This window comes from Phoenix dactylifera, chromosome 4 (assembly GCF_009389715.1).
Source record: "Phoenix dactylifera cultivar Barhee BC4 chromosome 4, palm_55x_up_171113_PBpolish2nd_filt_p, whole genome shotgun sequence".
In the NCBI taxonomy this organism is placed as follows: Eukaryota; Viridiplantae; Streptophyta; class Magnoliopsida; order Arecales; family Arecaceae; genus Phoenix; species Phoenix dactylifera.
In genome coordinates this window covers 21374911-21398372 of record NC_052395.1, presented here as the reverse complement: position 1 = coordinate 21398372, position 23462 = coordinate 21374911, and the positions used below count along the sequence as shown (strand labels likewise).

At 41.2% G+C, this 23462-nt stretch overlaps 1 long non-coding RNA gene across 1 annotated transcript; it reads left to right on the top strand.

The window, feature by feature from the left end:
- The first annotated feature begins 2551 nt into the window (after window positions 1-2551).
- Window positions 2552-10133, top strand: LOC113462727. The gene is made up of 2 exons (XR_003385720.2): window positions 2552-2880; window positions 9905-10133. It is a non-coding gene; the product is annotated as an uncharacterized LOC113462727 (long non-coding RNA).
- Window positions 10134-23462: the final 13329 nt, after the last annotated feature.

Here is a 23462-nt window from a genome sequence, read left to right as displayed (position 1 = left end):
TGATGACTGTAGCCATGTCGTCCGCAAGGCAGACCTTCGTAGCTCCCAACTTGGTAAAAATAGTTCTGAGTCTTATCCAAGCTGCAGGCAATTCAGCCATGGTCGCGGTCGTGCCTTCCGGGTGCATTCTAATATCCCGGCATACGGGGAAGCCGGATACGGATTCGGGTTGTATCTTTCGTGCGAACATCAATCATTGGATCGCATAATAACCGCATCGAGAAATATGTAAACAGTGAAAGAAGAAAATTAAAGCGCTTTAAAATCTATGCAAGATGCGATCTAATGGTTGGACACCGCCCAATATTAATCAAAGATACAACCTGAATGAGACAAGCCGGAAAACATTACTTGGGTCGGCAGGTTGGATGGTCCTTGGCCTGGGTCCATCCAGCCCAACATATTGACTGGGACTGGGGCAGTTTGAATTTGGGCCGTTATTTTATTTTGAGCTCTGTTTTTATTGAGCCGTGATGGTTTAGATCTGTTGCTGTTCTCTTTCAGTGATTTGCTTTTTCTCATTCCATTTATATATACATAGGGGGAGAGAGGGAGAGAGAGAGAGAGATATGCAGTGTGTTTTGAAGTGCAGATCACAGGCACAAATAGGATTTATAATTTTTAACTTTTTAAAATAAATAAAATATACTAAAAAAATAAGAATAGCTTGTGATTGTTTTTTTATAAGAAATAGTAATATTAATAAAAATAACAACTAATACTTAATATTTAACAGCAATAGTTATAGCGCTGTTAATGTATGAATATCATTAATACTTGTATTAAGCAAGATTGAAACTGACGACAAATCTAATATCAATTTGAGCAGCTTCATTCAAGAAAGTTTATATGAGAGCAGGCGGCATGTATTGACGCAAAATGCTAAGTAGGGCAAGTATGCAATACATAATGTCAAGTGGGTTGCATGGATGATTGCACAACCTTTTACCAATAACGCTGTGTAGTTAAGGGATTGCATTTGCATATGCAGGCTCATATATAGCCATATGCAGCATATTTTAAAACAATGTGGGTATATTATTATCATGATGTTCTTGATAAGAAGATACCAAAGGTTTAGGAAAAAATCTTAACAATGTTATTTGACAATAGAGATCATTCTCCATGCTCTCCACCATTGGTAATTAATTAGATTTAATTTGCATGTTTGCACGTATGCATGCCCATGCTTGCATGCTATTATCATGTTTTGATAAGAAGACGAGGAATGTCTTAGGAAAAATTTTATTATTATTATGCAGTTTGACTATATCGATTATACTCCATGATCCCCACTCCAACAATATTTCAACTCAAATTTGATGATCAAATTTAGACATCAAAATCGGAAATGCATTGTTAATATAAATACTATACTCAATTACAAAGTGATTCAATATTAAGATTTGATTGAAGCAATGATCCTGTATACACATTTACTGAAAAATAGATTACCTAGAATTGCATGTGCTAGAAATCCCTAGTCACTTTTACCCAGCTGGATTACTAAAATTTTGAATTTTGAAATATTTTTTATATTATATTTGTATATTAATTATATATTCTATATGTTTTTATTTTCATTATTTCATTATATGCAATGTGCATAGGTTTAACTTGAAGTAGTAATTTAGTGGTACTATTAATTTGCATTAGAATATATACTATTATAATATTTTAATAATATTAATATCTAATACTTATATAATAATGTATCTATATTTTATGTTGTATAATATCTAAGCAATATTAAAATATAGAAGATAATAAATAACATGCATAGTGCATTTGGTTTGCGATCGGAATATGGAATAGATTGGAAGAAGAATCAGAATGACTACATTTCTTAATGCATTTAGTTCATGATTGTAATTAAAATTGGAATTGGAATTGGAATGAGATTTGAATACTAGAGGAGAGTCAGAATGGAATTTTGGAGAATTGGCTTCCCTCTAAAATAGAAATTAGGGTGGGATTCTCTGAAACCAAACAACTAAAATAAAAGTTACTCATTCTCATTCACATCCCCAAAATGCTTTCGACTTTTTTGAGATAGATTATCATGCAGTTTTGTGAGAAACCTACCTTTTTCCTATAATTCTTATGTCTTGAGTGGGGTTATACATAATAATTGCTTTTCCGGTTTCAACTAGTGCCAGCATGAGGCTTGCAAAGTCCCAAATGAGCAATACAAATCATATAGGTATTTTATAGTGTGTTGTATCTAATGATTAGTTTCTTTGCAAAGTCCCAAATGAAAAATACGCATCATATATGTATTTTATAGTGTGTTATATCTAATAATTAGTTTCTAAAGTTCGTCTAGTACCGGCAAACAGTTTGCCGAGACTACCTCAAAGTTGCAATGAGAAACTTCCACATCATATATATATATATATATAATACGTCCACTTGACGGTGGTTCATTTGTAATAATTATCGTCTCAACTTTTCACTAGTCCCGGCGGGCGCGTTGCCGGGACTAGTTCAGTTTCGCATAAAATGACTATTTCATTAACACCCCTATCATAAAAGCTAATATTACATTCGAGTTCCTTTCGTTTCGTTGGCTACCTCATTCCATCCTTCGTCGTTACTCGTTCCCTCCTCACCACCGACCCGAGTCACCCGATCCCTAGGTCGATCGGCTTCGCCGACTTGCTCTCAAGCGCCGACGGCCGTTTCCCTCCGGATGGAATCCAAGAGAGAGAGGGGAGGGATAAGAGAGCGAGGAGCCTTCTTCTCTGCGGATTAGAGGTCTCCTCCTGAAGTGCAATTAGGGCTTGTTCTTCCCCACTTCTTCCCCTTCCCTCAAGCTCTAGATCTCTTGGAAGAGAGAGCTCACGTTTCTATTATCCAAAAATGATATTTTTAAGAAAAGTATACCCTTTCCCCTTTCTTTGGATTTAGATTCAATTATTTTAGTTAATTCATGATTATTGGCTGCACTGTTGTGAATTACAAAATTTATGATTATTGGATGTAGATTTGTTAATTCTCATCGACAAGTTGTTCTTGTTTTGGCGATCACAATCTGTCCTGTTCGCAATTACTTATAGTGCAACATTCCATTAACGGGGTTGAGATTTTGATTTTTCGAGTGAGCTGCTGAGATATGTTCTTCTGATGTTGATGGGAGAAATTAGATGAACTTTTGATATCTTTTTAGACTGGTTCTTGCTTAATATTATCTGAGATCTTTATTTTTTTTTTTTATGTCGGTCAATGAACACAACTTGCTTGAGTTAATTGAATGTACAAAGCACGGGACAATGTTTATCATCTGAAATTCATGTACTACAGGTTACTAGAATATTTGCTGTTTATCTTTAGGTGAGGATACTTTTTTTGTGGATCTTTTGCTGCACAAGCCACTAACTAAATTATTATCACAAAATGTAAAAGACAAAACTTTTTTGTTGGGGGGAAAAACCGACCACCCCACAAATACAATTAAAGCACCCAAATCCGGCAGCAAGCCTGAGCTCATGCAGATCGAGCTCATACAAGCCGAGCCGAGCTCATGCAGGCCGAGCTCAGAAGACCGAGCTCATGCAGACCGAGCCCATACAGATCGAGCCTATGCAGACCGAGCTCATGCAGGCAAAGCTCATGCCCACGTGCTGCAGCCACCCTGCAGCAGCCTCACCGCACCATGCTTTGCTTGCCGGCCACGCCACGACATATCAACCAGGGGCCATACCCTGCTGCGACTGTCAACAATTAAATGCGCACGATCTCCACGGACCTCCAGCTTACTCAAAATCTTAAGCCATCCACGCCAACCCGTTGACTCACTCCATCTCGTTCAGTCGCCCACGGCAACTCATTAATGCGCATAACCATGCCCAATCATGACAGTAACCCATTAATTCGCCCCGTCACATCTCAGGTAACCCTGCACTCCTCCTATAAAAGGAAACCTCTTCCTCCTAAAAGGGGGCTTCTGGCTTCGGACTTTTATTGACTATTCCTCTCCAAACTCAAGCCCCCCTCTGACTTAAGCATCGGAGGGCCGGCGCCAGAAATCCCGGCCACCGTCTTCTTGCAGGATCTCCATAGAATGCCGCCTGCCGACACGCCGCCCACCGGAGCTCCTCCTTCTCAGCCAGTGGTCGCCTCGGGGTCCAATTTCCAACAACAGTTGGCGCTAAAGGAAGGGCCTGAGTCGTGGCCATGAAGCTGAGTAAGGGAGCCTCTAATGCCTTCCGGCATCGCGTACCAAGTCCTAGACACTCAGTTCAGAACTCACCATCAAGGCCTCCGGCGGATTCAGTCCCTTAAGTCCAACCAGAGCAGTTTAACACCCTGGTGCAGCAAGTTCAAGCCTTGGCTGCCGTAGTCCAAGGCCTGCAACAAGTGGAGGCCCCTCTTGTGCCGCCTCCACGGGTTCACGTTAAGCAGAGGAAGAAACTTTCTCCCGAGCCATCTCGAATCAGGCACGGCTTCCGCTGCAACGACGTGGGACATGGAGGGAACCAAGTAGCCCGAGTCTCACATCAACAAGTTGGAGGGGAAGAGAAATAAAAGCTGAGGATGAAAGCTACGTGTTCCCACTTCTTTTGTTCGGATCATCAAGGCCTGCAGCAAGTAAGAGACCAGCATATACTCCCTCATGGGTGTAAGTCCTCAGGACGGCGTTCGGTCATCAGGCCAGGAGGGCCCTTTTGGTAGCAGGACTAGATCCCGCACCGAAGGAACAAAACCATAGGGGGGCGTGGTACCTACGTGGACCCTCCCAGGGCGGACAATACCTCACGACGGAAGGCCGACCTTCATTTTCCGCAACCTTAACGGCTAGTGCTTTCACTGAGAGCCGAGCTCCGAAGTCCGAGCTCAAAAACCCGAGCTCAGAAGGTCGAGCTGAGCTCATGCAGGCCGAGCTCATGCAAGCCAAGCTCAGAAGACCGAGCCGAGCTCATGCAGGCCGAGCTCAGAAGATCGAGTCGAGCTCATGCAGGTCAAGCTCAGAAGTCGAGCTCAAAGGCCCAAGCTCAGACAGAAGCCTGAGCTCAGAAGGCCAAGCCGAGCTCATGCAAGCCGAGCTCATGCAAGTCAAGCTCAGAAGACCTAGCCGAGCTCATGCAGGCCGAGCTCATAAGTCGAGCTCAAAAGCCCGAGCTCATACAGAAGCCCGAGCTCAGAAGGTCAAGCCGAGCTCATGCAGGCCGAGCTCATGCAAACCAAGCTCAGAAGACCGAGCCGAGCTCATGCAGGCCGAGCCGAGCTCAGAAGACCGAGCCGAGCTCATGCAGGCCGAGCCGAGCTCAGAAGACCGAGCCAAGCTCATGCAGGCCAAGCTCAGAAGCCGAGCTCAAAAGCCTGAGCTCAGACAGAAGCCCGAGCTCAGAAGACTGAGCCGAGCTCATGCAGGCCGAGCTCAAAAGCCCGAGCTCAGAAGTTCGAGCTCAGGAGATCAAGCTCAGAATGCCTCCTTCAGAAAGCCGATGCTGAGCCAAGTCTTGAGGGACTTCGAAGTTCGGAAGCCATTAAAATGTCTCCAAAAGGTACAGGACGCCACTTTGGTTTAAATAATTTCAATATTTTACCTATCTCCAGGTCGGAGAATGCAAAAGACGACCTACGGGTATCTCTATCTCCAACGTCGCCCCACTCCAGGTGGGGGTGCACGATCGCCAACGGACAAGGCCATCTTCGGTCTCCATCTCCATCAAAGACCCCGACCAAGCTCGGGAAGCATCGCGGGGTCGACAGCGAGCCCAAGCTCCCTCGACCTCGTGCATGATCCCCCGACTAAGGTCGGGATGCTCCGCTGAGTCTACAGCGAACCCAAGCTTCCTCGACCCCGGGAAGCGTCGCGGGGTCGATAACGAGCCCAAGCTCCCTCGGCCTCGTGCACGATCCCCCAACTAAGGTCGGGATGCCCCGCTGAGTCGACAGCAAGCCCAAACTCCCTCGACCTCGGAAAGCGTTGCGGGGTCGACAGCGAGCCCAAGCTCCCTCGGCCTCGTGCACGATCCTCCGACTAAGGTCGGGATGCCCCACTGAGTCGACAGCGAGCCCAAGCTCCTTCGACCTCGGAAAGCGTCGCGGGGTCGACAGCAAGCCCAAGCTCCCTCGGCCTCGTGCATGATCCTCCGACTAAGGTCGGGATGCCTCACTGAGTCGACAGCGAGCCCAAGCTTCCTCGACCTCGGGAAGACATTCGACGACACTTCGACGACATTCAACGCCATTCGACAACTCCTATGACAACACACCCCGATCTGCGTGGGGGCATCCTGCTGAATCGACTACAAGCTAAAGAAGGCCGCTGAGTCGACTGAAGCACTTAACTCCAATTGCATGAGAGGTACATCGTACTTGGCACATACATCTCCATAGATATTTGGCTATATTACAGAATGATCGACGACTAGACTACTTCCTTCGCCCGAGCCAAAAAACAGCTCGAACTCGAAAGTCGAGGGGTAGTGTTGGGGGAAAAAACGGACCACCCCACAAATACAATTAAAACACCCAAATCTGGCAGCAAACCTGAGCTCATGCAGACCGAGCTCATACAGACCGAGCCGAGCTCATGCAGGCCGAGCTCAGAAGGTTGAGCTCAAAAGACCGAGCTCATGCAGGCCGAGCTCAGAAGACTGAGCTCATGCAGGCCTAGCTCATGCAGTTCGAGCTCATGCAGGAAAAGCTCATGCCTACGTGCTGCAGCCACCCTGCAGCAGCCTCACCGCACCATGCTTTGCTTGCCGGCCACGCCACGACATATCAAACAGGGGCCATATCCTGCTGCGACTGTCAACAATTAAATACGCAGATCTCCACAGACCTCCAGCTTACTCGAAATCTCAGGCCATCCACGCCAATCCGTTGACTCACTCCATCTCGTTCAGTCGCCCACGGCAACTCATTAATGCGCACAACCATGCCGAATCATGACGGTAACCCATTAATTCGCCCCGTCATATCTCCGGTAACCCTGCACTCCTCCTATAAAAGGAAACCTCTTCCTCCTAAAAGGGGGCTTCTGGCTTCGGATTTTTATTGACAGTCCATCTTTCTCTCCAAACTCAAGCCTCCCTCTGACTTAAGCATCCGAGGGCCGGCGCCGGAAATCCCGACCACCGGCTTCTTGCAGGATCCCCGGAGAACGCTGCCTGCCGACACGCCGCCCACCGGAGCTCCTACTTCTTAGCCAGTGGTCGCCCTCGGGTCCAATTTCCAGCAACATTTTTAATGTAATTTATAAAGACAGATAAATTTTTCGACATTTTAACCGCAATCTACTATTTTTTCATGATGCAGACCCCATCCATCGTAGACCTTGTGAGGCTGGCATTTGTTCACTGGATCCTTGTCACTTGGTTTTAGAACAACCAGTCTTTCCTACTTGAGTGAGACACACTCTTTCTTGGAGTATGTTTCCATCCTGTATGCATATTACCTGGTTCCTGATAACCTCTTTTTACAGAGTTAGCCCGTTTTCAAACATTTGTGGACTTGATGACAGGATAGTGCAATTGTTCAATTTCATCCATATTAATTGTTTCGCCGATTATCTTGCTGACTATCATTGCAAGCATTTTCTTTAATTTTGACATAATAACTGGGGGAAGGCTTAATCATTTCCTTTCTTATTTTTATGTTTTGTCCCCTCCATTATTTACGACCCTTCTGCATCAACCTCAGAGCCCTACCTTCTCTGTGCTTGTTTGGTACAATTTATTGCATATAATCCTTTCTCTCTGGCTTCATCTGCACATAAATCCTACTTTTGCCTATGCTCTGTACATGCATTTGCTGCATAACGTATGCATCTGACCTCCATGTTTTGCTTCGAGCATGTAATTGTGCTCCGTGTGCTTCTTTATACTTCTGGCCATGTGCACAAGATGGAGCTACTAGCACATGTTTCACTATGAGATTTCATTGCGCCTTGCGCTGCACATCTTACCTCTACTTTGTGCGCAACCAACCAGCATTCACCTCTCTATTGCGTGCTACTTGCACCTTTGTGCAATTATGTGGCTGCTCGAGTTGCTACTTTGCCTGGGGTCATGTGCTTGTTTACTTTCTTACATTGGAAAATCCTTTAAAAATTGTTTGATTGTGCAGCCTCTCTTCTCATACCCATGTGCCTCTCTGCATAGTATTTGGAAAATCTTGCTTCTGTGCCTCCATGCATGGTGCATGCTCTATTTATATCCTTGTATCTGTGTTTCTACTGCAACTTGAGCAATCATGTAGCCTTTTGCCATGCTAGTCTGCTTCTATCTGCCATTGCATGCTTGGACAGTCTTCTTGCCTTGGACATGTTTGTGTGATTGTGGAGCCCTCTTATTATACGTTCGTTCCTATATATGCCTCATTCACAATATCTTTCTTTTATGCCTCCGTTCTCACTATTTTCTCTATTTATATCCTAGCACCTCTGTCTTTTGTGCACCTTGTGCAATTACATTGCCTGTATCCTTGCTAGTGTGCTTTTGTATGCCCTTGCGTGCTTGGGTAGTCTGTTTCCTAGGCCATTTTTTCGTACCCCATCATATTCCTTTAATTACTCTCTTCTCGCACCCTGCCTCTAAGTGCATCACTAGCAAACTCTTGCTTTGTGCCTCCAGGTTTGTTGCGCTTCATCTATAACTTCACCAACATTTCTGCTGGATCTTGTGCAACTATGTGATGTTTTTCCTTGCTAGCATGCTTCCTTTTGCTCTTGCGTGCTTACATAGCTCCTTACATTTCCTCTCCTCCCATGCCCATGTTCTTAATCATGCATCATTTGCAAACTACTTTCTTTTTTGTTCCTTCATGCCTTATACATGATCCATTTTACGGCCCTGCACCCTATGCGCTTTTGTGGCCCCATGCCTCGATAGCACGCTCCTGTCTACCATTTATGCTTGTGCAAACTCTCACCTCTGCACCATTATGTGATTGTCATAGCCACATGCCTCTATGTGCTTTGTTTGCAAACTCTTGCTTCTGGAGCTCCATGCTTGTATCTTGGGTGGTTGTGTGACCTCTTCCTTGCTGTGCTTGTGTCTGCCTTTGTAATTCTCAGGCAATTTCTTTCTCTGGTCACATCCTTCTGTGCACCATGTTGTGCTTATGGAGCCTCTCTTATCATACTTGTGTGCTTCCATATGCCTTGCTTGCAAATTCTTGCCTATGTGCGCCTCAGTCTTGTTTCTTGGATGCAATGAGCATCTTTCCAACAGTACTTGTTATATATTCTTACAATAATTGGCATGGATCTTAGCTTTATATCCTCAAAATTTTGTATGCCATGATGCACAACATACGTCTTTTCTTGCTTGTTTCATAAAAACCACATTTGTTCTTTGCATTTCCTTAGAATTTTTTTTTTCTTTCTAATCGGATGTTTTAGAGAGGATGTTCCTTGGTTTTCAGAATATTCTACTTAAGATGATGCAGGTACTTTCCTTCAGGATAAAAAAGAAAAAAAATGAAAGATGCTACAGGTTCTCTACAATGTTGCTCCTCCACCTCCTCGTTGATTCTTTTCTTCCATTGAAGCATCAGATATGGCTTATGCTACCTGTCAAGACAAACTTGAGTTCAAATTGTCAACATGTCATTATTGTTTTAATATAATTCATAGGCATGAACATTGTTCCTGCTAAAACTCAAATTCCAGGGTTTAGGGTTTAATTTAAAAGAAGAAAACATGCAAAGTCCCACATAATTTTGTTACTACTTCTAAAATTATTTTATACACACTTTTCTTTTGCTTCTTTGCCCTTGTCTTGTTAACTAAGTTTCTGCCAAAAAACTGAACTTAATTTAGACCACTCAATGATCTAGTGAAGGATATGGCTGACCTTGATACTGTGCTGAAAAATCAGAAAGTTTGAAAAAATGTTTGTGAACCTGAAAAGCTTTATATTCTCATTTCTTCCATCAATTTCTTCTGCAGACATAATGGTATTGTAATCCAGACAGATTCTTCGAGGATACGACCTAGCGTGCAAGATATATGTTAAAAAGCATGGAGTGACAGCTTTCTCATTAAGCTTTCAGAAGCTCTTTTTTTCTTTATGTAACTTGGAGGAAGATGAAACTTGTCCAAGCTTTCAGAAGCTCGATGTTTATTATGGTATATTGTATTTTAACATATCCATATATCTATTTTGGTATAGAACTCAGATTTTTTTTAAAAAAAAATTGGTTGAGCTTATAGAATTCATTTTGACGTGGAACTTGGAATCGACGAGACATTTGACTTATTACCACAATGAAGAAAAAAAAGCAAGGGAAGGGTACCCGGCATTGGTTTCAGGATCTGATCTTTATGCTTTAATGGACATCTTTGTCTGCCATAACATTGACGCGTGCATTAATTTTCTTCAACCAAAATGTTGATTTTTTTAAGCAAAACTGTGGTAAAAACCACCACACATTACAGAGGTAATTCTGAAAACGGCATCGTCTCTTTGTGAGCCTCGGAGACAGATCAGAGATCACTTCCAATCCTCTTTATGACTGGTCTCTCAGACCATGTCCTTTGTAATTAATTAGTTGTAATCGTCTCTACGGTTGATATCAGAGCTCAAAACCAACCAGATCACCAGGGCTACAATTTAGTCCCCATCTTGTTGGGTCCAAGTAATTACTGGACTAGGCCGAGCCAGAGTTTGTCCAAGGCCTTCTGGACGCTTAATACCTCGGATCTGGCTAAGTCCAGTCCAATTTCGATCCAATGCCATCCACCTGTAATTACTAACTCCCTAGTACAATCAAGTAGATGCATGCTTAAAAGTCATACATTCAAATTCTTTGAAACCTATATTACACACTGAAATACTATAAGGCTTGCACACAATATGCTTGATATATGTCATCTAAAGGTTTAGGCTGTTAATTTCGGACCCCGACCAAGGCACCTAAAAGAGCGGGCCAGGCGTGAGAGAATCGTGGTTCAGGGTCATCTGAAGTCAAGCACCAGATGACAAGAGCTCAGCCCTGGCCATCCTTTCTGGATGGAAATATAATGTCCCCATAAGATGGTCAAACTCAAAGTGGAAGCAACGGTCGCAACAGCAAAAGAGAAGATAATTAGAGGAAGAAAGGGGGTTTAACGTGATGGCCCAACTTCTCTACTTCTCCTCATAAATAAGTTCATCTCCTTCGGTCTCCTCCCTCTGCCTGCAATCGCTGTCCGCCTTTGCTCAACTATCTCCTTGTCACAAGGCAATCCATGCTCCTTGCCGGAGTTGTCGGAGTTTACTTCTAATGCATAAAGATATAGACAAGGGGACCAGGTGATCATTCATGCCTTTGCTAAAGATACAGAAGGGGTCTGTGGCAGGTGCCATGGTTCCCATTATCCAGTGTTTATAATAGTTGCTTTGCTGATGCCACCATTTTAATAGCTTACCAAAGGTGATCAGAGAGCTCCCATCTTTGACGAATGCTCGAATTTTTATTATACGATCCTTCGACGAACTTACGAAATGTGCACTACCTTAGATATCTTAAACTTCCATAGGGCAAGTCATATAGAGTTGGCTATCGGAAGGTGCCCCAAGACACATGAACATGAATTGGATGGACCAAGCCCACATTGATCTTCATGGGCTCTTCGCATGAAAATTGGTTCCATGCTTCTTGAGAGGACCGATCGAGTACCACGCTTGTCCGGAAGAACGAAGTTGATTGAGAGTATAGGTTGACGCAGGTGCAACATGAAGTTTGCTATCTTTTGGACGCGTCTGTGGATTTTGATTTCAATTGAAAGACTATTCTTTCCAAGCTGAGTAGTATGGCACCGTCAAGATATTTTAGCGAGTGGTGCATACTGTTACAACTAATGGTTGCTTTCCTTCCTTCTCTATGTTCCTAAAACAATAATCATCTGTTACCTTCCATGACAAAGGAAAGAGAGCTATGTACGTTCTGATGTGTGACAGGTGTCAATGTCTCGTCGGAATGAGTCAATTATTTCTTCCAATTGGTTGTGGGGGACCTTCAAGGCTTGCAAACTTAAATCTTCGATATTCATGCCGACATTTACCCTGCCTGCTTAGCATTATAGGCTCTCACATGAATGCTTTTACTTGCGAACTTGAGCATATTTCTGGTAATGTATGCATGAATTAGAGAGAGAGAAAGAGAGAGGAGTCCAATGGCATGGTGTCATAAGGGGTGGTTGAGTCAGAGGCGCCCTTCGTCCCACTTTGATGAGAGTCATAGGTTGGGGACAGGACTTATTCCCCTACACAAAGTGAGCGTCATTCATTGGTCGTGGACAAAAAGAAGCCCACCATCCTGAGACAATTATATGCCTTCATGTTGTGAGAGGGGATGAGCTCAAGGAGAGGTGGGCAAGACATGCAACTCATTTCTTTTTACACCCATTTGAATGGGGCCTCGAGTGCACCTCATATCGGGCCACTCATGTTTACAAAAAGGCAAACAGTGCTACTGACTGAGTGCCATCCTTCGCAGCTTAGTATTCCGGAGGGGGCAATCTTTCATGATCAAACATCTCACTACCTTCTAAAAACTGGCATGTAAAATAATCTATACGCACACTCTAGAGCACTAGCCAGACAAAAGCCAGAGAGGTCCATCCACTCTTACCATGGTCCACACCCCTTTTCCCCTTCTATCTCTCTCCACTATCTTTTATTGGAAGATGCGGTCATCACAAGTCGTACAAAGACGAGAGCAAACCCAACAATCTATACAATTATGTAAACCCAATTGCTTATGTTATGCTATATCTTCTCATTTCTTCACCATTCGTAGATGTGCTCGCTACATTGGCCTTATCTGATGGCACTTCCACGGAAAAGAAAGGATGAATGGACAATGTTATAAAACTTGTGCTTCCATCATTCCATGCAGCCTCTCCTTTTCTCAGAAATAACCACAGTTTATGTCCTGCAAGCAAGGATATTATTCTAGCACCACCCTGCTTGGTCTTATATCATTGTAGCACCATCCCTTTAGTTGTTTAGATGGGTAGAGTTACAAAGCCTTAGAAATGTAATCTAGTGATGGTGAATGAGTTAATGGGGCACTCCGTTGGTTGGGACGGAACCCCATCGATGCTCTCCTTTTCTTCTACCCGTTACACTGCCTTCCAAGTCTTGTCACTTCACATATTGTCAACTTTGGATCAACCTTATCCTCCTTTACCATACACAATCAATCAATGCTCCCATTCCTACGTCCTGTACTCCCAAAATTCCTCCAATGCTTGCCTTGGGAAGTGTCCTCATGCTCGCCCTGTGGGTGCCCCCTTTAAAATTTGTGAACATGCTGATTTGACAAGTGACGTACAGGGATATAAAGTCAGATATTCCTTTTCATCTAAGCGTACGTTTAGAGGACATGTCAGAAGCTCAACCAGTGTCATGTTCATCGCAACAGTAATATCTCGAGTGGCATCTACCTTTCCCTTGCACTGCCAATGAGATTTTACCACTAGTGATTTGGACGTGAAAAGCTTTTTGGGAAGGATAATTAATTCACGCAGAATAAGCTTATTAAAACTAAAATAAGAACAATAATCTTGTGCGGCGAAGAATTCAGAGAAATTTGGAGGGTTGGAGCAAATAAGGTAAGCCTCAAATGTCTGACGGTGTAAATGTGAAGGGGATGGGCGGCAAGATACGCTTCAACAAATGGAGAGAAGTGATGGGTTTTACAAACTAAGAATAGAATAGCGTGGCAAATTATAGATCCATTATTATGGGCATATGCAGCAAAAAAAATGTTCCGCTGTTGGGAGAGGGAGGCCAAAGATGTCAGTGTTTAGAAAATGTGAAGTTATCATCTGATAACTTGGTTGGAAGGGGAACATAAAGCTGACAGTAGTTGAAAATGTTCCTAAATATTTCTGAAGACATCTTTTAAAGTTGTGAACTGCTGTTTTGTTTCTCTGTTTAAAATAAGCTTCCTTGTTGCAGTTACTGCCTCCACTTGCAACGCTGGTTTAATTTCTCCTGCTTCCCAATTTTTATTTCTGTATCAGCAGTTGATGCTCTGTTTCAGCTGTTTTGAGACCTTCATCTTCAGCTTTTATATTTCTGCACTATTATTTTCAATAAAATTGGGTGGCTTCGCATCCCCTTCAATAATTAAAAAAAAGAAGAAATCAAAATAAGTATATCTTTTCAAGTTATGCACCCTCGTCATCTTGATGAGATCAGACTTGAATGATTGAGTGATTCTCTTTATTAATAAAGGATGCAGCTCCAAAGCTCTAGCCATCTTGCTTTCACTAAAATGTAACGCCAGTAACAAAATCTAGGGTATGTTTTAACACTTCGTTGTCATTATAACAATTGTTTTTATGGGATTTGCATACAATATGGAAACCCGCACCTTAAATGTCATGTGGGCTCAAACAATTCCATCATGGTCTCTAAAAGAAGAGACACACACACACACAGAGGGTCTGAAAACTCAATTTTTATTGATCGTTGTAATGGATTGGCCACCAAAAAAGTTGCTCAACTAAGAAAATATAAAACTTAAGAGCGGTTACAAGATCTGATCTTGCGAGGTTTAGGAGCATATTGTGATGTCCAGAGTTGGTAGCTGACACAAATTGTTCTGCTGTCTTTCCAACTTGCCAAGCAGAAGAAAATAACAAGCAAACCTAGAAACTAAAAATCAAGAGAAAAGAACGAGTCGAGAGAAAACAAAAAATGAGGCTTTCATGCCCTCAGGTCTCTGTCTCGTGTTTGTGTCACGTCTCACATGCCTTGTGCCTCCTATATTCCTGAGGGCCTACACTTCTGTCCACGTCCAAAATCCAAGCCCCAGGAGCATTTTTCTCTATCTGTCACCTCGAGTCTAATTGATCATACACCACGGAAATCGCAAAAATCTTGCGTGTTTTTCGCTTGCCTGTGGTCTTGGTTTCTCCCGGCCTCCTTTTCGTTTTGCTCTGCGACCTTGTTGGGCTCTCCATAAGACGCCAACATTTCACCGATCAACATTTATAACCATAGGTGACAACACAATCCATATCAACGAGCGTCTCACTGAAAATCTTGAAAGAACATAATTCATGTGATCTTAGTCACATAACAAGAAATATGCAAAGCAGTTTCTGGGCAAGCACTGGATTCCATCGCATAACATGGTTGCCAGTCATATGAGAGGCCATAGAAGCAACACATAACATCAATATTCAACAACTGGGAATATGTCAAGAACAATATGAGAGGCCATAAAAGCAACACATGATTTCCCCTCGTTCTATTATATTTGTTCATGAATCCATTCCATATTTTTTTCAATGTAGGTATCTGCATATATTCGTCGACATGTAATATACAATCCATCAAACTTGCGTCTATGCTTGTATAAACAGTTCATTATAGGGCTCAGGCCCACATGTATATGTATCTCACTAACTATGGAACCTCACCCTCCACTAGTCCCCAACAAATAATAAATGGTAGCCTGCCTTCCTTAAATACAAGAACCCTAGCTGACCTATGATGCCAACCTTGTCGGTCGATGACCTAAGAAACCCCAAGACAGAGTATAATGCAACATTCTTCTACAACGACGGGACGACCAAAGAGGTGCTTGTTTGTGGTCCTCATGTCACTCCTTTCGCCCGACATTGGTGTCGAAACAGTGAACAGATAAAGACACCACACCAGCACACCAATAATATTCTCCATCTAGAGGAGAAGAAGAAAAGAGAGGTCATGAAATCCCTTTATAGAACAGGGACTCGTCGCCCGTGAAACAGGAGGGGGAGAGTCGTAAATAGTTGGTGGAGAGAAGATAACAAAGAGCACGTTCAGAGGTCATAGTCGCAGATGCCCGCGTTCATCATGAAGGAGAGCCAAGGAAAGGGACCTCGAGAAGTATATATACAGCACAATTTCTGTCGCATTATTATAACCATCACATCCATGTAGACGTTGGCCCTCCCACCGGATCTGATGCTCTCGGCGGGCTTCCATGGCCTTGGGTTGGAGGTGCATCTTTTAGGCTGGTGCAGTGAATGCTTGAAGCTACAGCGACGGTTCGAGCTAGACAACAAGCCTCTGATGGCTACTGTTGAGAAGCATGCAGGGCCATGCTGAAAAGAACAGTGGAAGTACAGCTCCGACATGTCTTATGTTGCTACGCGCATGCGGTCGGTACGTGTTCCTAAAGCTCATGTATGCTTCATTATCCCACGCGTGTTAGCGTAAGCCTACCATTGTTCTGATGAGGTATTTCTTATTAATGCATGGCAGGGAAATCTTAGAAATACATATATATATGATACTTTCCAAGAAGATTCTTGCTATATTTCAGCTAGCAATGCATTGGTTGTATGCAAGGAAATATCTAGGGAGCTATGGTTATGGAGTTTGAAGTTAGAATTAAAAATAACTAATACAAGAATTGTAGAAACCTTCCACATTGAGTGAAGTGATTAAACACTTACCATTGTAGAAGCGACACCCATTAATAGCTCAGGACCACTGGACTAGGAGATAGCCCACACTTGACTATTACCAGATTACTGAAGTGATTAAACACTTGTTTTGGTGTGTAAGACTAGCACAGTACCACAAGCCCACCTCCATGGAAAACCATAGCTCTTTTCTGTGTTCATTCCATAATAAGCCAAGGGGACAATAAGATTTTAGGATCCTCGCACTAGGGAACCTGGCCTCAGTCAATGATATTTATCTATCATTTTCTCTAAAATATTGGTATGCTCTTGGCTTGCTTAAACAAAATAAACAAAGCCTAACATTAGCTAGGCAAGAGAGTTGGGCTGGCATAAAACAATATAAGAACAAGGTCGAAAGTTTCTAATGACACCACTAATTTAGTTGGAAGCGGGAGCTTTCAAGTATGCATGGTTTAGTAAAAAACAGTATCAAAACCCTGTATCTTTTGATTTAAGATGATGCAACCTGCACTGGTGCTCGAGCTCTGCGAAGCCCCAAAAGCCACCTAAAACTGTGACTAGGGCTTCAAGTATTCAAAGACGTGGTGTAGGATGGTAATTAAAGAGCTATTAAAGGGAGATTTGTTTCTTAGACTCTAAGTTAAATAGAAATTAAGAAGTGTTCTTGAATCCATCATTAGGTTAATTATATATTTCCCATGAGGATGATTGACTCCTAAAGAGCGGGAGAACGCATTCGCTTTATGATTAGATTAGTATTTTCATGTTGCAATTGGTGCGAGCACTGCCTTCCGTTGTAGTGGTTAGAGGAGACATTAAGTTAACAAGCATTTGTATGCTGCTTTTGATAATTTAATATGAGAATGCTGAATTACTATGAGAAATATGTTATTAGCTTTGCGGTAAGATAAAAACATAAAGTACATGCAGAGATAATACAACGATGTGCCGGGATAATATAAGTAAAAGTCTCTACAAATCTTGTATACTATATGTAGAAGTAAAAATTAAATATTAATGGACAAAGAATATAATCGCATGTTAAAGTTCGGTTAAAGAAAGGACTGGATATTAATTTTCAAAAAATGAAATATATGTGACTGGAAAAACATGTTTTTACCTTCTTCTATCCCTACACAGTGTGTACATTACTAGCGTATAGATTGTAGACACAGAGATCTAGATACAGAGAGGGAGTGGGGTTGTAATTATTTAGGCCCTGTTTGGGGGAGCTTTTGGAGGGCCAAAAAGCACTTTCTGGCCCTCCAAAAGTACTTTTAGATAAAAAACTGTGTTTGGTAAATTTTTGGAAAAGCTGTTTTAGCTTTTGCGGGAAGCTGAAAACAGCTTTTGAGAGGAAGCTCCAAATTGGAGCTTCCTCTCAAAAGCTGTTTTCAGCTTTTTCGAAAAGCTGTATGTTTAACAAAAATGCCCATATTAAAATATAATAATTACACAGTTTGTCCCTTTATAAACCTAAACCTAATAATTAAAATATTTTATACCTTTATTATTGTATTATACTATAAATATAATATTATAATACGTTATATCATAATATATTAATATGTTATTTTAAATAATATAATATAATATTATATTATGGGAATTATTTTATACTAATAATTATAATATTTTATACCTTTATTTTTGTATTATACTATAAATATAATATCATATTATATTATATCATAATACATTAATATGTTATGTTAAATAATTTAATATTATGATATATTATGAAAAATTAATTTATACTAATAATCATAATATTTTATACCTTTATTATTGTATTATACTATAAATATTATATTATATTATATTACATTATAATACATTAATATGTTATTTCAAATAATTTAATACTATGTTATATTATGAAAAATTAATTTATACTAATAATTATAATATTTTATACCTTTATTATTGTATTATACTATAAATATTTTATTATATTACATTACATTATAATACATTAATATGTTATTTTAAATAATTTAATATTATGTTATATTATGAGAAATTAATTTATACTAATAATTATAATATTTTATACTTTAATTATTGTATTATACTATAAATATAATATATATTACATTCCGAAATAATACATTAATATGTTATGTTAAATAATTTAATATTATATTATATTACCAAATATTAATTTACTCTAACAATTATATTACTATTATGCTATATTATAATAATATTATTTTATATTACAACAATATTATACTATATTGTATATTTATGTATTAATATATATTATGTTTTATTATGTTCTGTTGTATAATACCATGCAATGTCTTTTATAGTAATTTTGTCATGCAAAAGTACTTTCTCAGTTTGTTTACCAAACACAAAACAAAGTACCACAGCACTTTACGAATGTAATTACCAAACAGCAAACAACTTTTTATAACAGCTCTACTTCAGATAGCTCTACTTCAGACAGCTCTACTTCTAACAGCTCTACTGCCAACAGCTCCCCCAAACAGGGCCTTAGTTGTGAGATGAGAAGTCAGCTGATGGGATTGTGGGAAAAAGGGTACAAGGTCAGGAATTTGCGGAGGAGTGGGCTTAAACTATTGTTTTCCCTCCACCCGCTCCTTCCAATCTTTAGGTAAGGCAAAGAAATGGCTCCAAATGCCAACACGAAGGTCAACGGTCGAGTCTTCTTCTGTGTGACTTCCACCCCACGCACTCACACATATTCTCCCATAAATTATATTCTGCGCCCAATGTACCCGCACGGCGGTACACCAGGCTATTTCATTTCCACCGTGCGGACAGGACCGACCATCTCAGCATAAAGGGAGAAGAAAACACTCCATCCCCCATCTTTCTCTATCTATCTGCCTCTCTCATGACTTGAGGATGGGCACCAAATCTCATCTACTTCTCTTTCTCTCTCTGGTCCGATCTGGAAGAAGAAGATTTTTTTTTAACCTGCTCGGTTCAAATCTCTTGAAAGATAACTTGAAGAAGATGGAGAAATCTCGAAAGTATAGCTTTAAGTCTCCTTTTCTTTCATTAATCTTTGAAAAATAAAGTACATAGTCTCTATTTATAATGTGAAGTCCGCTCTAATATAATTTGGGTCGCATTCTTCTTTTTAATCCGAGTAGAATTTATTTTTTTTTCTAACATAGACATCTCTAATAAAAAAAATACTAAAAATTTTGAGAAGGTAGATCTCAATTTGTACATCAACTCTGCCTTCTGTTGCTTCGCTCGGTTCTTCTCAGATAGAGAACTACACCCGATCAAAGTCTTATCCGAAAAAATTTTCAGTTTAACCAGCTCGTTTCAGATTCTAATGGTAGAATTTTATCTTAGTTCAACATTCTAGTCGTAGATCTCAAAAAGATACCTAATTAAAAAAATGATTATCTCAATCGAACATCATACGACCAAGTTATAGTTTCCAAAAGTTTGGTTGTGATTCGGCTTTCCGATGTGGCGGATCTCACTCTTGAACCTTGTCCAGCCCCACTCATGAGCCTCCTTCCCCTTCTGTGCGAAGATTGCCAAAGGCGTCACCAAGGCTTCCTTTATTATCTTTATAGGCATTACCCTCTCCATCATCGCCTTCCCTATCCTTGCATGTATTCTCGCCAAGCTCAAGCTCCTCACAACTAACCTCAGTGGCATGACCATTGTCGTCATCGTCTCAATGACATAGTTCCTAGATCCTCCTCGCCATTGCCCTCTATAGTGTAAGCTCCATACTTGTCTCCCTCTGGGTTCTCTCTAGCATTGTCTTTGGGATCCCTGTCACCCTTCTCCTTCACCCTGCGCTCGCTCGAATAGCCCGCCTTCGAGATCAGCAAAGATCGAGACTCTCAATAGAGGGTCAAGATCGACACTCAGAGAGGCACAAAAAGAAGCAGTGGTCGGGAGGCGGAGGATGATTGGGAGAGGATGAAGTTCAGGACATAGGCGGTGCTAGCTTAGTAGAGAGCTCTATGGAAGGTTTTGTTCACTCGGAAGAGGAGGACAGGGTGCTCGGCTAGGGTTCCGAATGCTCAAAAGAGAGGGCGGAGTGTTCGGTCGAAAGCTTTCTTCCTTTTTTTTATCCTTACACTGAGGTGACAAGCTGGTCCACATGGTAGAAATGAATTAGCATGGTCCACACTCTCCTACAAATCTCTGGAGATGGAGAATGCTCGGGAAAGGGTGGAGTTTAGGATATAGGCGGTGCTAGCTCGATGGAAAGCTCAGCAGAAGGTTTTGCTCACTCGGAAGAAGAGGACCGAAATCTTTCTTCCTTTTTTTGTTTTCGATCCTTATGCTAAAATAAGAGCTGGTCCATATGGCAAAAATGTATTGGCCCGGTCCACACTCGATCTTCTGCGTGCTTTGCATTGGATCGCCCGTTTGCTACTCCCCGCGAAGCAACGGTCCAGGCATTTTGAAATTGCAGAGGCCGAATCGAGGCCGAGGAGGCAGAGATCGGGGGATTTGTTATTGGACGGCCAATGCGTCGCTCCTGGCGCGAGCTACGAAGCCGGGCCCGTTTGAGTCGAACCTCGTCTCGACTCGCGGTCGTGGGCGTCTTAGGCGGGTGCCGCGGCCACTTGTCGAAGCCAGCGCATCCCTTCGTATGGGCCCCGAATCAACGTCGTGCTCGTGACGTCACGTCGTGGGTCGAACTTTCTATCAATATCAATAAGTCGGCAACGCCCATCGCATAATATGCAACGCGTTGCTATTTACACCTCTTTTCCTCATAATTGACGCCCACTTTCTGGACCCAATTCAATTCACAATCAAGCCGGCCCAGGCTTCCCAAGAGTCCCCATTATTTATCATCTTGTCCGGTCCTTAGACCACCCACGCCCTCAATAAGCTGTGGGAGCAATAGATAAATGCACTCTCAATTAATGTGCTCTACACCTTTTGATCTTGCTAATCCTAGCCACATTTTTTTTTTTTTGCATAGTAATGCATCAAAAATATATCAATTAACAGTGCATAGCTTAGCTAGAATCTCTTCCTCTCTCTAAATGGGACCAATTGGAGAAGCAATGATAGCATAATTCCATTGTGCTTTTGTTCGAGCTTTCATTACGTGGTTATGACTAAGATCCACTGCAGAAGGAAAGAGAGACTGGAGTTCGATTTTGAGCAGATTCCTTTTTCAAAACATAGTCCAACTATCTCATGATCTTGTCATGATGTTCTTTAAAAGCTTGTCTTTCTGCTCAAAGATGGAGTTTAGCATGTACCCAGCCATGTGTCCCAACTTGTTCTTTGATAGACCATAATTCCATTCATTTATCGATTATAATTCCATGGGAACCAAAAACATATTCACCAAAGCCTTTGATAAATTCTCAATTACTCAAAAAGCTGGTCTTCTGCGTGTAAAGGCTAGCTCTCACCTCTCTCGGGGACAAAAATGATCATCCGAGTGCATGCATGGCAATGATTATGGTGTACCAAATTAGAGTCTTGCAACTGAGAGGATAAAAGGGAGTGGACAGTGGACGCTTGGCCATGCCCATCATAGGGAGCAAGAAAGTAGATAGGCTTATCAGTCTTTTTGTCCCCTGATCTCATCAATAAGAGAGTTCCAACTCAATCCCTGATTTGACACTTGCATATTGTACTAGCCATGCATGTGATGCCCTGTCACAATTACACGCATGAACTTTAAGGCTCATGCATGGACTGTCAGGTCCACCATTGCTTTGCGTTTTCTTGATTTAAAATGGAAAGGAAAGGTAAAATTTCTTGCTTTGATCCACCGCCCCCTTTGTCAATACATCTATCATATGTGCATGTGTCATTGGCCATATATAATTGGAGACACCCACCAAAATGTCTACACCTTATCAAGCCAACATGTTGCTATGCCTTAAGGGTGCGGCATTTGATGTTTCAAGTAATTTTCGATCCAGAAACTTTTGTGACTAATACTTTTCTCATCATCCTTTATTTTATTCTTTTTTCCAAACTAGTTGCCCACAGGAAGATGAACATGTATCCATTGCAGACCTAATTCAACTCAAAAATTTTAAAGGAATCCATATGGCTTTTCCATGAGACAAGAGAACATGGGGTGCCTAGTCTAAATAGGTATTAAGTTATTTTACTATAATATTACTGTTGTAGCAGTTCTTGGTGCAGAAGGTCTTTCCCCATAATTGTCTAGGTTTTAGTGAAATGACTTTCCTACTTCATGAGGTAATCATTTTCTAAGTTTTATAAAAATTAGTTACTCCACTTGCAGGTGGAAGATTGCTCAATTGATGTAACAAAATTGAGTGTATATTCCCAATGAAAACTAAAAATTTGATTGTCTCTAATATCTTATGTATTAGCTAATATTACATAATTTCAAGTATTGATTTATTATTCGTAAACGATTCTGAATAAAGAGTGGCTTGATTACTTTTGACATGCAAAATAAGAATGGTAACTCATACGCTGAATCGCCAAGCAAAATCTCCATGGCAATTGGGTTTTACGATTGGGTGTCAATGTGTATAATAACCGATTCAACAGTTCATCTTCTTATATGTGAGATTGTTGCGAGTATCATGGCCATTAGTTATTCATTTATAAGTGAAATCCTTTACTAGTACCACTAGATTGAGATAATATCCTTGCAAGAAGAGATTGTCTATTCTCAAAAAGATATGCTTCAACACTTTTATTTATTACATATCTTGAGAGAGCGCGCGCGCGCAAGAGAGAGAGAGAGAGAGATTATTTATGACATATCTTGAGAACAACACTAATTTTGCAGATTGGAGCCATAGCTAAAATAACTATGATTACAATAAGGTATTCTTCGACATGATCTACTGAGGGGTGCATATTTTACTATTGCACTTGGGAGACACCAGCAGCCGCAATATCTAAGTATTCATGAGCATTTTTCTAACTCCTGATTATAAGCCAAGACAATAATTGCAGTAGCTAATATTACTATAACATGTAATTTCTTTCATTGGTATTGCACAATGTCAAATAAGCCATGGATTTTTTGAGGAAAAAAACCATATGCTAGCCATTGAATTAACCTCATATGATTTTCATCACATAACACCAAGTTTCAAGCATCAATTAATACTTACAC